Below are 13,543 nucleotides of genomic sequence, written 5' to 3'. Positions count from 1 at the left end.
ATACCCACAATTGAGAAGAAGGAAATCTCTCTCATTGCAACAAATTCTCTGATGAAGCTTGCCAGCTGTTGGGGGACTGAGGAGCGAACAGCAGCCAGGGCTCCAACCCACACGCTCTCTGACTCCCCGAGACGCCCATTCCCAGCCTCTCCACTCCGGGGCCTTACAGGAACCTCAGATATCAAACCCAGTATGCCCCCTAAAACTTGTCATCTTCCTGCCCTAACCTGTGTCTCCTCCCATTTGCTTTGTTGTGATAATAACAGCTTCCATTTACTGGACACTTGCTGTGGGCCAGGCATGGTACTAACAGGTCTGCCCACAACTTCCCAGGAATCATCTCCAAGACCTCATACGAAAGGTATTGTTGTTAGCATACTGATTTTGCAGGCAAGGAAACTGAGGCACAGGGTGGTCACGCAGCTAGGAGGTGGTGGGGCCGGGATTCCAGTGCACACTCAGAGTGAATGCTGGCCCTGAGTACTTAACCATCGCATCAGCCTCCTTCCTATCGTGGTTGGTGACATCACTGTGTACTCAATCATTTAGCCGAAACACTCAACACAATTCTGGGCTCCTCCCACCCTGCCTTCCCCAGTTACAGTTCCTCCCTGAGTCCTGTTGGTTTTACCTTTGATGTCATCCCATCCCTGTAGTCCCAGGACCACCACCTCCTAAAAGGGGTCCAGGCCTCCACCCCTCACATCCATTCAGGAACTGCCTGTTGTAAAACCAAGTCTATCCAGGTCACTCCCCCTATCAGGCACAGAGCAGGGCTGATCAGGGGGTTGTAAAACCAAGTCTATCCAGGTCACTCCTCTTTACATGCCTTCAGGAAACACTCCAAGTCTCTTAGCACAACATGCCAAGTTCTTCACATCTGAATCCCTATCTGCCTCTTCAGCTCCAGCTCAGCTTCGTCTTCTGACACGCCCCACATCACATTTTGTGCTCCAGCTGCTTCCAACTGCATCTGCCTGTCTCCAGCCTCTGGCCATGTTTCCTCTGCCTGGAACTGAACCACCACTCTCTCTCCTCACCCCCGTCTCCACTCCACCTTCCCTCCACTGAGATATTATTCATCTCTGAAATCCTGAGTCATCGGCTCCTCTCAGAACCCTCCCATAACCTCGAGTAATTCCTCCTCCTTTGCCTTCCTGAAGCTGGCACAGCCCGGTACAGCTCACATCACTCTGATTTTTTACTTTGCAGGCCTATTTCCTGGTTGAGAGCACATGGAGTCCAGGAGCGGTGTCTTATCACCTCTGGGCTCACACTTTGCACAGTTCTGGAACATAGTAGGTGCTCAATATATGTTGCCCAAGCTGATCTAAAGACACAGCAAGGCATCTGTTGTGGGCAAGAGTTAGACTATAGACGAAGGTCTGATCTCTGGTCCTGAATAAAGACACCCAAAGTATTAGGGTCCTGGGCTGCAGGAAATGAATGAGGATGGTAGGGTGGTAACAGAACTTCAAGGTTAAGTACAGGAAAAGAATGCAGTTCCCTAACCTTCAAGCCAGTTCATGTTTATCCCTAACCGTGTTCTGTGAATAGACTCTATTCCATGACTCTCTCCAAGGCACTGCAAATTGAGGGAGCCGCCAAAAAGTTCACAACTCAGTGGGCAGTCTTAGCACCTTGGGAGCATTGCTAAGTGGAATTTGGTCAGAAAGCTTTCATCACTAGCCAAAAACAGCATGAGTAGGTTAATGAAGTCAGTGAGAGTGTGTGTGCTCTGGGTTCAAACCCTGGACCTGCTGTTTGTAGCTTTTTGACCTTGAGCCATTCCTGAGCATCTCCAAGCCTCGGGCTCCTCATGCAAAATGGAGATACTGATAGTAGGTATCTTGTAAAATTTTGGCAAGAAGTAGAGGAGAGCCCTGGCTGGTTTGGCTCAGTGGATAGAGCGTCAGCCTGCGGACCAAGGGGTCCCGGGTTCGGTTCCCATCAGGGATGCATGCCTGGGTTCGGACTCAATCCCCAGTGGGGGGCATGTAGGAGGCGGCCAATCTGTCTCAATCCCCAGTGGGGGGTGTGCAGGAGGCGGCCAATCTGTGGTTCTCTCTCATCATTGATGTTTCTGTATTTCTCCCTCTTCCTTCCTCTCTGAAAACAATAAAAATATATATTTTTTAAAAAAAAAAGTAGAGGAGATCATTAATATAAAGAACCTAGACTGATGCCTAGCATAAACACAGGGGACATCATTATTCAGCTGGCCATGAGCTACAGAAAATAAAATCAAATTCAATCCATAGCCTTTGGATGCAAAAACAGGACTGTATCAGGGGCACCTGGATTTGAACCAGAGACCTCTTGATTGACAGTCAAATGCTCTACCCCTGAGCTATAACCCCCAGTGAAATTAGCTTGATTTTAATAGTCTAGCCCTCTCTCAACATCCTGGTTCTAAAAACCTGCAGTGTTTTAGGGGAGCTAATAATTAGAGAGAACGCTGCCCGCGAGGAGTCTGGGCATTACAAATCTTAGAAGAGGTTTACTATGGAAACATGCAGGTCTCCTGAGAACGAAGTTCTCTGAGCCAAGAAACCCTGCTCAGATTTTCCAATACCCAAAGCCTCTCCTGTCCATCATGTCTTGCATCAAGCAGTTTCAAGTAAAAATCATCAGGTTTTCCACAAAAGGCAGCATCAATATCATGTGGGTGACTGGATTCCTGCTGTGCTTCCCTTAGCCAAGGCTTCCAGTAACTGAGCTCATCACTGGCTCTCAGTGGATATCTGTTGCCTTAAATTCATTCTGGAAAAAATAAGTGTAGGACTCCCCCCTTATCCAGGGGAGATAAGTTCCAAGACCCCCAGTGGATGTCTCAAACCAGGATAGTACCAACTCCTACATATACTATGCTTTTTCCTATACATACCTATCTATCATAAAGCTTAACTTCTGAACTAGGGACAGTAAGAGATTAACAACTATCATTAACAGTAAAAAAGAACAATTATAACCATGTATCATAATAAAAGTTATAAGACTATGGCTTCTCGATCTTAAAATACCTTATTGTGTTTTACTCACCCTTCTTCCTGTGGTGATAAGAAGACGATATGAGTAGACGAAGTGAGGTGAATGACGGAGCCATGGTGACATAGCAGCATGAGGCTACTACAGGGGTTACCCAAACACAAGCACTGGGATACCTCGGCATTTGGTCTGATAATCAAGGTAGTTTCTACGTGATAGTGGGCAGGGACCAGGCAGGGAGCTGTGGACGAAGGAATGATTCACATCCCAGGGTCCCTGGCTGGACAAGGCAAGACAGCTGGAGATTTCATTATCCTACTCAGAAGAGCATACAATTTAACATTCATGAGTTGTTTATTTCTGGAATTTTCCATTTAATATTTTCGGACCACAGTTGACTGCAGGTAACTGAAATCATGGAAAGCGATATCATGGATAAGGAAACTGTGTAAACTACAACCTGTGTGAGACAGCTCTTCCAAGCCCTAACTGTACGATTATTTCAGTCTCACAAACATAGATGGTCAGGGAGTTATACTCTTCTATAACCGCAGCTTGCCTGAAACTTGGAGTAGTGTCACCTCCAAAGGATCATTTGATACAAAGAAACAAAGGCCCAACCAGAGCCTCTTACTCAATTAAGTAAGTTCTTTATCCTGGTCCTACCACCAGAGATTCCTTTGCAATTTCCAAAAAAAACAACCATAATTGGAGCCACCCATATTTCTTGGCTTCATAATCACCTCTCACCCTAATAAATTGTTCAGGTGCTTCTTATGGAAACCTTGCATGTTTAAACCTGTTGGGAAGTCTCTCTTTTGCCAACTTCCCAGGCTACATACACTTCTCCTATTTTTTTCCCCCCAAAGCATCCTACGTTTGAGATGGTCCTTTTGTGCTGGGTTGTGGTTGTGTGGTAGCCCAGGAGAGGGGAGACTCCGTTCCATTCCCTTTCAGCCCTGTGACTTTATGCAAGGCTCTCCAGCTTCCCTCCACCGGTGTTTCTTAGTCTGCAAAGAAGGGGTTGGAGCTGAGAGCTAAGAAAAGAGTCACAGTGTGCTCCGCGTATTGTTCTTTTCTCACCCTGGATTCCAGCGGGAGTTGCGATGTTAGCAGTAACAGCTGTGCTATGTGCTTCGGAAAGAACCCCAGCGTCGGAAGGGACCTAGAGATCATTTACTCCAACCACTTCTTTTGCAGACTCAGGAACACAGATGGAGGGAAGCTGGAGAGCCTTGCATAAGGTCACAGACATCTCAGGGGCAGAAGCAGAACCGACCCCCAACCAGCTCCTTAGAGGCAGGGGCTCTTTGGCATATTCCCTGCTTATTGGCTCTGGGTGCCACTATCTTCCAAAGAGCCCCTGCCTCTAAGAACAATGTAGGTGCTGCATCAACATTTGTGGGGATAAATGTAAAACTGTAGTTCCCTACAGGTAGGCCAAACATCTGGATTTACTGGGGATTCTCCTGGTTTTTGCACTGAGTGTCCTGCATTCCAAAGCCTATCACTCAGAGATTCACATGGGAGCTACAGAAGAGGCGGGGATTACAGCACCAGCCATCTTGCAGGGACCTGGGGAAAATGGTGGCTATTCAACACATGCTCAACCACGGGGCTTGGAAACCGAGTCTTCCTCATTTTTACAGATCCATAGGACCATATCATAATGGGAATAAATTGGAATTTAAGTTTCAGAAATCAGAAGAATTTCCCCCTTTATACTAAGACTAGAGGCCCAGTGCATGAAATTCGTGCACTGGGGGAGGGGTGTCCCTCAGCCCAGCCTGCACCCTCTCCAATCTGGGACCCCTCAAGGGATGTCCGACTGCCCTGTGGGATTGGGCTAAACGGGCAGTCGGACATCCCTCTCACAATCCAGGATTGATGACTCCCAACCACTTGCCTGCCTGCCTGCCTGATTGCCCCTAACTGCTTCTGCCAGCCAGCCTGATCACCCCTTAACCACTCCCCTGCCAGCCTGATCGACGCCTAACTGCTCCCCTGCCGGCCCGATCACCCTCAACTGCCCTCCCCTGCCGTCCTGGTCGCCCCCAACTGCCCTCCCCTGCCAGCCATCTTGTGGCTGTGGGTGCCGCCATCTTTGAGGGTGGGGCAGTCAATTAGCATATTCCCTGCTTATTGGCTCTGGGTGCCACTATCTTTGTGATGGCATGGGGGGTCAATTAGCATATTCCCTCTTTATTAGATATTATGATATTCTTTCTCAATTTTTTTTTTTTTTGCTTTTTAATTCCGGTTTCCTCAACTGTAAAATGGGGTTATTGTCATTAGAAGATCTCCTCAATCCTTTCCAATCCCCCAAATCTATGACTCACAAATTTGAAATTTGGCTCCTTAGTGGAACTAGGTCAGAAAGTACAGTATGGCCAAGAAATGGTGGTGGGGGGTGGCGGATGCAACCAAGAAAAGAAAGGCAATATGTTACCATGGCCACAAGATTTAACAGCAACCTTGCTACCCTAGTTTTTCCTCATTTTATTGCACCGAGGATTTTTAAAATATACATCTATGCTCTATGAAGAGATGCTCAACATCACAACCATGAGAGACATGCACCCCAAACAAGCACAATGAAATACGGTATCACCTCACACTCATTAGACTGGCCACTATCCAAAGAACATAAAATAGTGGTGTGTGTGTTTTTTTTTTAATTTATCTTTAAGCTTTACTTAACAGTAACTGAAAACTTCAAACCTACGAATTTCTCCTTTAAGGTAGAGGCAGAAGAAGACTTTGGGCACCATTAACTTCGGGATGGTTTATTATGCAGCGATATATAACTAGAACTATCTGGTTGGTTGTTTTAAAACAGTCAACCCCAGCTCTGCTCAGTCAGTCTGACCTTTGGGCACAACCCTGAATCCCTTTGGACGCTCACACCCTCATCTGCAGAGAGAAGAAAACTGGCATTAATGATCTCTCAAGACCCTTATAACTTCAAAGAATCCAAAAGTAAATATTTCCAGAAGCCACTATTTAGACTTGTACATTTTCAAAGATATGTCAAACCGTAGACATGGCTACAGAAAAGCTTATTCCAGAAAAAAAACAAAAAACTCAAAGCAAATTTAATATTTGATTACTGTTACTAAATTAACTCTAATTTTTAGCATACTTATTTTCATAGTTTTTGATCCTTTATTTTGATAATCTTGGTTTTTAATGTATACTGCCTCAATCCTATTTGAAAGTACATGAAATATAAAATATAAAGAAATAATTAAAATATTCCAGTAGCTCTAAAGGAAAACTGCTTCAGGTTAAAACTCCTTTATTATGTCTCCTGGGAGAAGCATTATATAAAGCGAATGCATTATATTAAAGTTTCTGGGAAGAATACAGCTCTCGGAGGGCCCTAATTGACTTGTAGGAAGTGAACTCAGCTTGGAGAAAAACGAAGCATAAAGTTTTTGCTGACCTGACCAAGTTCACACAAAGTTAAACAGCTTCCGTCTTTGCCTTACAGGAAAACTCTGTCATCTATCTGGGTTCTACACTCTAGCTGACTTAATGAATATCTAGGCACCCCCGCCCCGCCCTCCCCCCTCCCCCCCACACACACAGATACTAACTTCTGTCTAGTCCCCACAAAAAGGACCAAGGCTGTATGTCTCACTTTATCACCAGTCTCTATGCCCAAAATCAAACTCATGGACCAGAGCTCTGCTCCCTACAGACAGGTGGCCCAGGGACTGGCTGCCTCCCTTCCCAAATCTCTTGGCATTACCTGTGAGTCCATGTCTTATGTATAATTAAAGGTAACTCAGAGGGAAAAACTGACCCCAGAGGGCAGAGTCAAGAAGCATGGAGAATCGTCCAGCCAGTGTTAACTCATGCATTAAGAGATCCCCAGTTTGATTCCTGCTGAGGGCACATGCCCCAGCTGCAGGCTCCATCCCAAGCAGGGGGTGTGTATGAGGTAGACAATCGATGTTGATGCATTGCTGCTTCTCTCTCTCTCTCTCTCTCTCTCTCTCTCTCTCTCTCCCTCTCCCTCTCCCTCTCTCCTTTCCTCTTTCTAAAATCAATAAAAACATAAATTTTTAAAAAAGAACCATCGAGAATCAAGATAGTAGCACTGAGTCCTCATAGGGAATTATGCTCACGTGCCCTGCTGGGTTTCTAAATTGCTCTGGACCAGTGGCTGCTATGGGCCTCCTGTTTTTCCTCTTTTTGAATAAAAGTGTCTATTATAGCCATTCTATGCCTGCCCCACCACAGTGGGACAATCAGTCTCATCAGTCCACATGAGAAGGCTAATCCCTATTTTGCAAAACTACTGTTTGAAATTCTCTGCTGTTTAGATAGTTCCTTATTCTGTAAAGTTAACTCTGCTACTTTTTAAAACAGCCCCTTATTCTGAAAAAATAGCTCTGCTTTCTAGCCTGCTTGAATAATAAGGAAGATAAACTTAGCTGTCTGACCTTGTAGGCCGGAGACTAGATACGCCCATACTCTCATGCCATGCCAGGTGTATATTTTAATTGGATAGAACTGTGTTGATTTCAAGGCCACCAGCAAGATAACCACTAAGCACACATAGGGCTGGCTCTTTAATAAAAAGGGAAGTTCTGCTTGTAGCTCTGCTTAGAATTTGAATTCATTTTTCTCTTAGCCCACCGGTGAATATTTTAAAAAGTGTAATTCCAAACTCTCTAAGCGTTGTTTGATTTTTTTCTGGTTTTCTGCAACGCAGACCCTCAGATGGAGAAGTATGGCACTCCAGGAGATGGATTTGAGAAACCACACCAAGGAGCCTCATTTGCACCTGGACCTCAAGATTGAGACTGACTTCATAATGAGGTGAAACTTTTATAGGAACTTGGAAGGCATATAGTTTGCATTTGAATAAGCCATTATAGTCAGAGGACAGATTGCTTTAAAACATAAACCCAAATTTCTTTATCCTTTATCCACATGATTCTGACCAGGGTCTTGGGACTCCAACAACCGTTAGAGTACGGCAGAGTAACGCTGTGTGACAGACATCTGAGGCTAGCTCAGAAAGACACATGCAGCTTCCACCTGCTTCTCTTGGGATGCTCTTCTTAAAGCCCAGCCACCATGCTGTGAGGAAGCCCAAGCTGCCACATGAAAAGGTAATGTGCAGGTATTCAGGCCAACAACCCCAGCTAAGCTCCACCAACAAGACATGTGAGTGAACAAGACTTTAGATCATTCCAGCCTCAGCTGTGAAGCCATCCCCAGCCTTCAGGTCTTCCCAGCTGAGGCCCCAGACAATGCAAACCAGACACAAACCACCTCCCAATTTCTGACATGCAGAATTCATGAGTATAATAAATAGCTGTTGCTTTACATCATTAACTTCGGGATGGTTTATTATGCAGCGATATATAACTGGAACTACCTGCCTGTATTCCCTGTCACTATTATAGCTCTTAGGCCATTCTGCTGCTTCATGCCTCAACCAGGACTTGGGACTTCAATGTCCTTGGGTCCTGCTCCTTTTCTGTCTTGCTGACCATATCTCACCACCATCACAATGCATGCGTCTGTCCATGAGATCCGGACCCTGTCCCTCCCCTCACCTGCTCTGCTTTGCCATGGTAAACTGCACTGCCTTATGGATGAAACCCAAGATGGTGCAAACATGATGGTGAGTAACATGATTATGACTAGGCAGTAAATAAGGAAGAGGAAATCATAGTCTAATAGTTGATACTTGGCAATGTGGTCTGGTAAGATGAGCCCGAGACTTCTGATTTTTTTGTTGTTGTTTTTATTTGTCCTGGCATCTCTATCTAGAAAGTTGCATTACATTTCCAGTTTCCTGTTGGTCTAGGACAGTGATGGCAAACCTTTTGAGCTCGGCATGTCAGCATTTTGAAAAACCCTAACTTAACTCTGGTGTCGTGTCACATATAGAAATTTTTTGATATTTGCAACCATAGTAAAACAAAGATTTATATTTTTGATATTTATTTTATATATTTAAATGCCATTTAACAAAGAAAAATCAACCCAAAAAATGAGTTCGCATGTCACCTCTGACACGTGTGTCATAGGTTCGCCATCACTGGTCTAGGACAAGGACCAATGACCAGTGACTGATGCGCTTCTGGCAAATCTCCCACCTCACTTGACAGAACTCTGAGCCAGATACCATTGCCTCCGACCCCTTCTAGGATTCCCTATGAGGGAGAGGGTGCATCCAGCAGCAATACTTTCTCACATTCAAATGTTCTGGTCATCACCTACCACTCCTCCTACACATTCAGTCTCAGTGTCCATTGGGTCTGACATCTCAAGGCTTCAAGCAAGTGGGATGTTCTCCTTCTGCCAAAATGGTATCTGGCACACAGCTCATTTCTCTGCCTCTGTTCCCTGCCTCATTCTGCCAGCCAATGCCATTAACACTCCTCCCACTGCAAAGCCATTTACTACACATATACCAAAATCGCTCTCAAAATAATGATGGCAATGCCCGCAAGAAGACCTGGGGTGGGAGGCTGGAGGATTAGATGAAATAACCACTAGACTCACTAGGTTGCCAGCTGATAAGGGATGTGGCAGCACCTCCTTCCCACTGGCGTGAGATCTTGGATGTCCTATCCTAGAATCAGATGACAGGCATCTGTGGAGGGCAATGGGGCAACTCAGGCAGTGGGTGGTGAGGCCAGGAAGGAAAAATGGGAATGGACAGATGGTGGCTCCTGCAGCAGAGAAATGACTCTTCCCTCTTTGACATGATTGGCATACAACTTTCAGCTGAAACTTGGTAAAGATGCAGTTATTTTACCACAGGCCAAGCCCTTGGCCTCCACAAAGTCTTGAATTTTTATTTGTTTTGCTTTCATTAATGTTTGTTTCCCAGAAACTTCAGAAGAAGGTTAGATGGTGGGGACTGGGAGGGAGTGGCCGATCCAGGAGCATTTAAGTTCTACATCTAAACTTTGCGATCCTAAAATATTTTCAGCTATAAAAAGGTGTCCCATTTTCAGTATCCCGTTATGTAAATAGTTTTCCGCAGTCAGGAGATTTGCAGAGGTTTAATTTAGCTGACAAAATTTTCAGTTGCCTCTTCCAGATTTCATAGTGCTACCTTCCGTGGTTTTCGGTCTCTAAAATTATAAATTATTGTGGACATCTGCTTCTAGCAAATATAGTCAGAGCTGTCCTGCTGCCACCACCACTTTGCAATCACAAAACTAAAGGAAGGAAAAAAAAGAATGAAAAAGAACAACTCGCACAGCTTCCAGGAGACAGGGCCTTTCCCTACGATCACTCCCCACCACCACCTCCTCCAACAGCCCCAGCCTGCCTCCCCCACCAGGTCTCAATCTAATGTCGTAACTCAACTGCCAAGGATACATAAGAGGAAACATCAGCCCCAATTCTATTTGTTTTTTAATCATTCAAAAGTCACCATGTTTTGTCAGAATGGAAAATGAAAACTCTGTGAACACACACTGCATTTAAGGACTCTGAACACCTCAACCATTTCAGCCACAACGTGCTTAGAACGAGGAGACTCTAGCTCGTCCTGGGCTGGCTGGCACCTGGCTCCAGACCTGACGGCCATTAGGTCTCCCTGACTTGGCTTCATCTATAGGCCAGCACTGTCCGCTAGAAATGTAATAAGGACCACAAATGTGAGCTACATACATAATTTTTTAGTAGCTACATTTAAAAAGTAAAAAAAAAAAAGGCCCGCTTGGTGTGGTTCAGTGAGACTCTCAGCACTTACAAAAAGACTCTCAGCACTTACAAAAGTCATTTCATTTTCTAACCCCGCCTAAGCTAATGCCTTTATCTCCAACTGCCATTCACTGCCTTCCCAGCAGGCTTCTGGGAGGCCAGCCTGTTCTCCATTCCTCTTCAGGAATTTCGTCCCCTGGAACTCTCTTTTTTATATATATTTTTATTGATTTCAGAGAGGAAGGGAAAAGGAAAGAGAGATAGAAACATCAATGATGAGAGAGAATCATTGATCGGCTGCCTCGTGCACGCCCCCTAGTGGGGATCGAGCCCACAACCCAGACGTGTGCCCTTGACCAGAACGGAACTGAGACCCATCAGTCCCCAGGCCGACGCTCTATCCACTGAGCCAAACTGGCTAGAGCTAGAACTCTCGTTCAGACTTCCTGTCTACCCAGGTCCCCCTTGCCCAGGCTATCCCAAGAAGTAACAAACACTACCCATGTAAGGACTTAATAACTAAATTAAATGGAGTTATCAGGGATGTTCAAGATCAAACATAAAGAAGCCACCGAGGTTCAAAACACCTCACCATATTCTCATCCCTGTTCTTTTCCAAGAAGCCCAGATACCCTCTCTTTCTCTTTTATCCCCAAGGATACAGACCATTAAATCACTCGTGTTCTTCTCTTGTCCAGAGGAGCCACCCTTCCATGAAGATGCCTTGATGCAAAGCCCTTCTTTTCAGCCAGAAAGAAGTTTAGGGCAGATCAATAACAGTGAACTAGTAGAACATTGAGTTGGCTCCTCTTCTCAAGTGGGAAACATGCCTCTGGCGAACTTGAAAAGTCTTTGAGAAGATGGAGAGGCAGCCTACAGACCACAACAAAGACCTTGATTTCCATTCAGTCTCTGCTTAGCATTTTGCCCAGAGCTGTGTTTCTCAAGTGTTTGGGATCCCAGGGCAAGGGCAAAGTCTCTACAGAAACCTACCTCACCTCTTCCTACTTATCACTTTTAGAAACCGGACATTTGGCATTGCTTTCAACCAGACACCAATAAGGTGAGAAGGCTTTTTTAAAAAGTACATACCAAATTGAATTATTATTATTTCAGTCCTTGAATGAAAACACAGGCACTGTCACAATACTAAATATACTATAGAGCTGTGTAAAATAGCCGGCTTAATAGCCATCAGGTATCCGCCGGGCACCTCAAAACAAACAACAACAACAACAAAACACTCATAACCTGGAGGGAGGGATGGTGAAGTCAGTTGCATCCTACATTGTAAATTAAGATCTTCTGCAAATAAAAACAGATCTTTGGGTTTTAAATTAGATATAAAGTAGTTTCTCCACATAAGCAATTCTTATGCAATTAGAAGTTAATGCTGCCTGGTCAGATGATTAGACTTGCTAAACAAAACTATCTAGACAGATCAGAGCTCTGAAGAGGCCATTCTAGACTCCTGGGCGGAGGTGCCAGCTGCTCCATGGATATGTTCTAGCCTTGGGCGGGCTAGTTAATTTCTCTGAAATGTAGCTTGCTTATTGAAAATGCTGGTATTACTACCTACCTAGATTTGTTCTGAAGATTAAGAGAGTGTATGTAAAAGTAAACATATAAGGCATTATTATATTAAATTTTTATATTTCTTCATTCATTCTAATGGGATTTGGGAAGGAAAGACAGGTAACCAGGCATGCTGAGTCAGCCATCTTGAACAGAAAGTTTTATTTTTAATATTATTACTAGCAGGTAAGAAAACATTTCCTGTACCAAGAAGACAGCGAATGAGATGGGAGCTACCCATTTGGGGCTCCCCTAAGATGTACATTACCCCTTGGAGGTCAGAGACTTCTGACCCACCTGCTGATTCACCGCTGCTGGCATGGCTCAAAGTGAACCTTCAAACTTTAGCAAGGGACTGACTCCAGACATCTTCCTGGAGAAATAGATCAAAGGAAGATGGAGTGATGGGGAGAGCAAATGGAGGGAGAGGGAGATTATTGACAGCTTATCTTTTTTTAAACATATTTTTATTGATTTCAGAGAGAGGAAGGGAGAGGGAGGGAGAGAAACATCAACGATGAGAGAGAATCCATTGATTGGCTGCCTCCTGCACATCCCCTACTGGGGATCGAACCCACAACCTGGGCATGTGCCCTAACCAGGAATTGAACCGGGAACCTCTTGGGTCGACGCTCAACCACAGAGCAACACTGGCCAGGCTGAACAGCTTAGCTTAAGGATAAAAGTGGAAAACAAGAAGGATCTGAGCTCCTGAAGAGCCAGCTAAAAAAGTTAATCCAGACAAGAGATGAGGAAAACCTGGACGAGAATTTACTATTCCCTTGATTTTACTTTTTGTGTTAGCCCATGTCTATTTCCCTGGGGAAATGAGCTATTACAAACCTTCAGTTATTGCTGAAATAAATACAACTGAATTTAAAAATTGAAGGCTAGGCTATAAAAAGAATCTTCTAAAATAAAACTACAACAGAAGTCTTTGCTCTCCACAACAACAAAGAGCAGTGAGCTCCTCCAGGAGAGATAGAAGACAAGAAAAGTGCCTGTTAGCATGAAAAAAGGCGGAAGCAGGAAACCAGCATACAGTGTGGGAGAGAGAAGAGTGTGCAAATAATCTAGATTCAAATCCAAACTATCTCACTTCTGAGTTATACGATCTTGGGCAGGATACAGAAATTCTTCAAGTCTCCCCTTCATCACTGACAAAACAACAACAACAAATAATAATAATAAAAATAATAACAACAACATTGCTATGGGCTGAACTGTGTCCCCCCAAAAAATGTATATATTGAGAGCTTAACCCCCAGTTCCTCAAAATATGACTGAATTTGGA

The 13,543-nt window shown here is 44.5% G+C and overlaps 1 non-coding gene across 1 annotated transcript; it reads right to left on the bottom strand.

Annotated features, from left to right (window-relative positions):
- Positions 1-2,288: 2,288 nt before the first annotated feature.
- TRNAD-GUC lies at positions 2,289-2,360 on the bottom strand. Its single transcript has one exon. It is a non-coding gene; the product is annotated as a tRNA-Asp (tRNA).
- Positions 2,361-13,543: the final 11,183 nt, after the last annotated feature.

The sequence above is a fragment of the Myotis brandtii genome, unplaced genomic scaffold, assembly GCF_000412655.1.
Source record: "Myotis brandtii unplaced genomic scaffold, ASM41265v1 scaffold18, whole genome shotgun sequence".
NCBI classification, from domain to species: Eukaryota; Metazoa; Chordata; class Mammalia; order Chiroptera; family Vespertilionidae; genus Myotis; species Myotis brandtii.
This window is presented reverse-complemented; position numbering and strand designations above follow the sequence as displayed.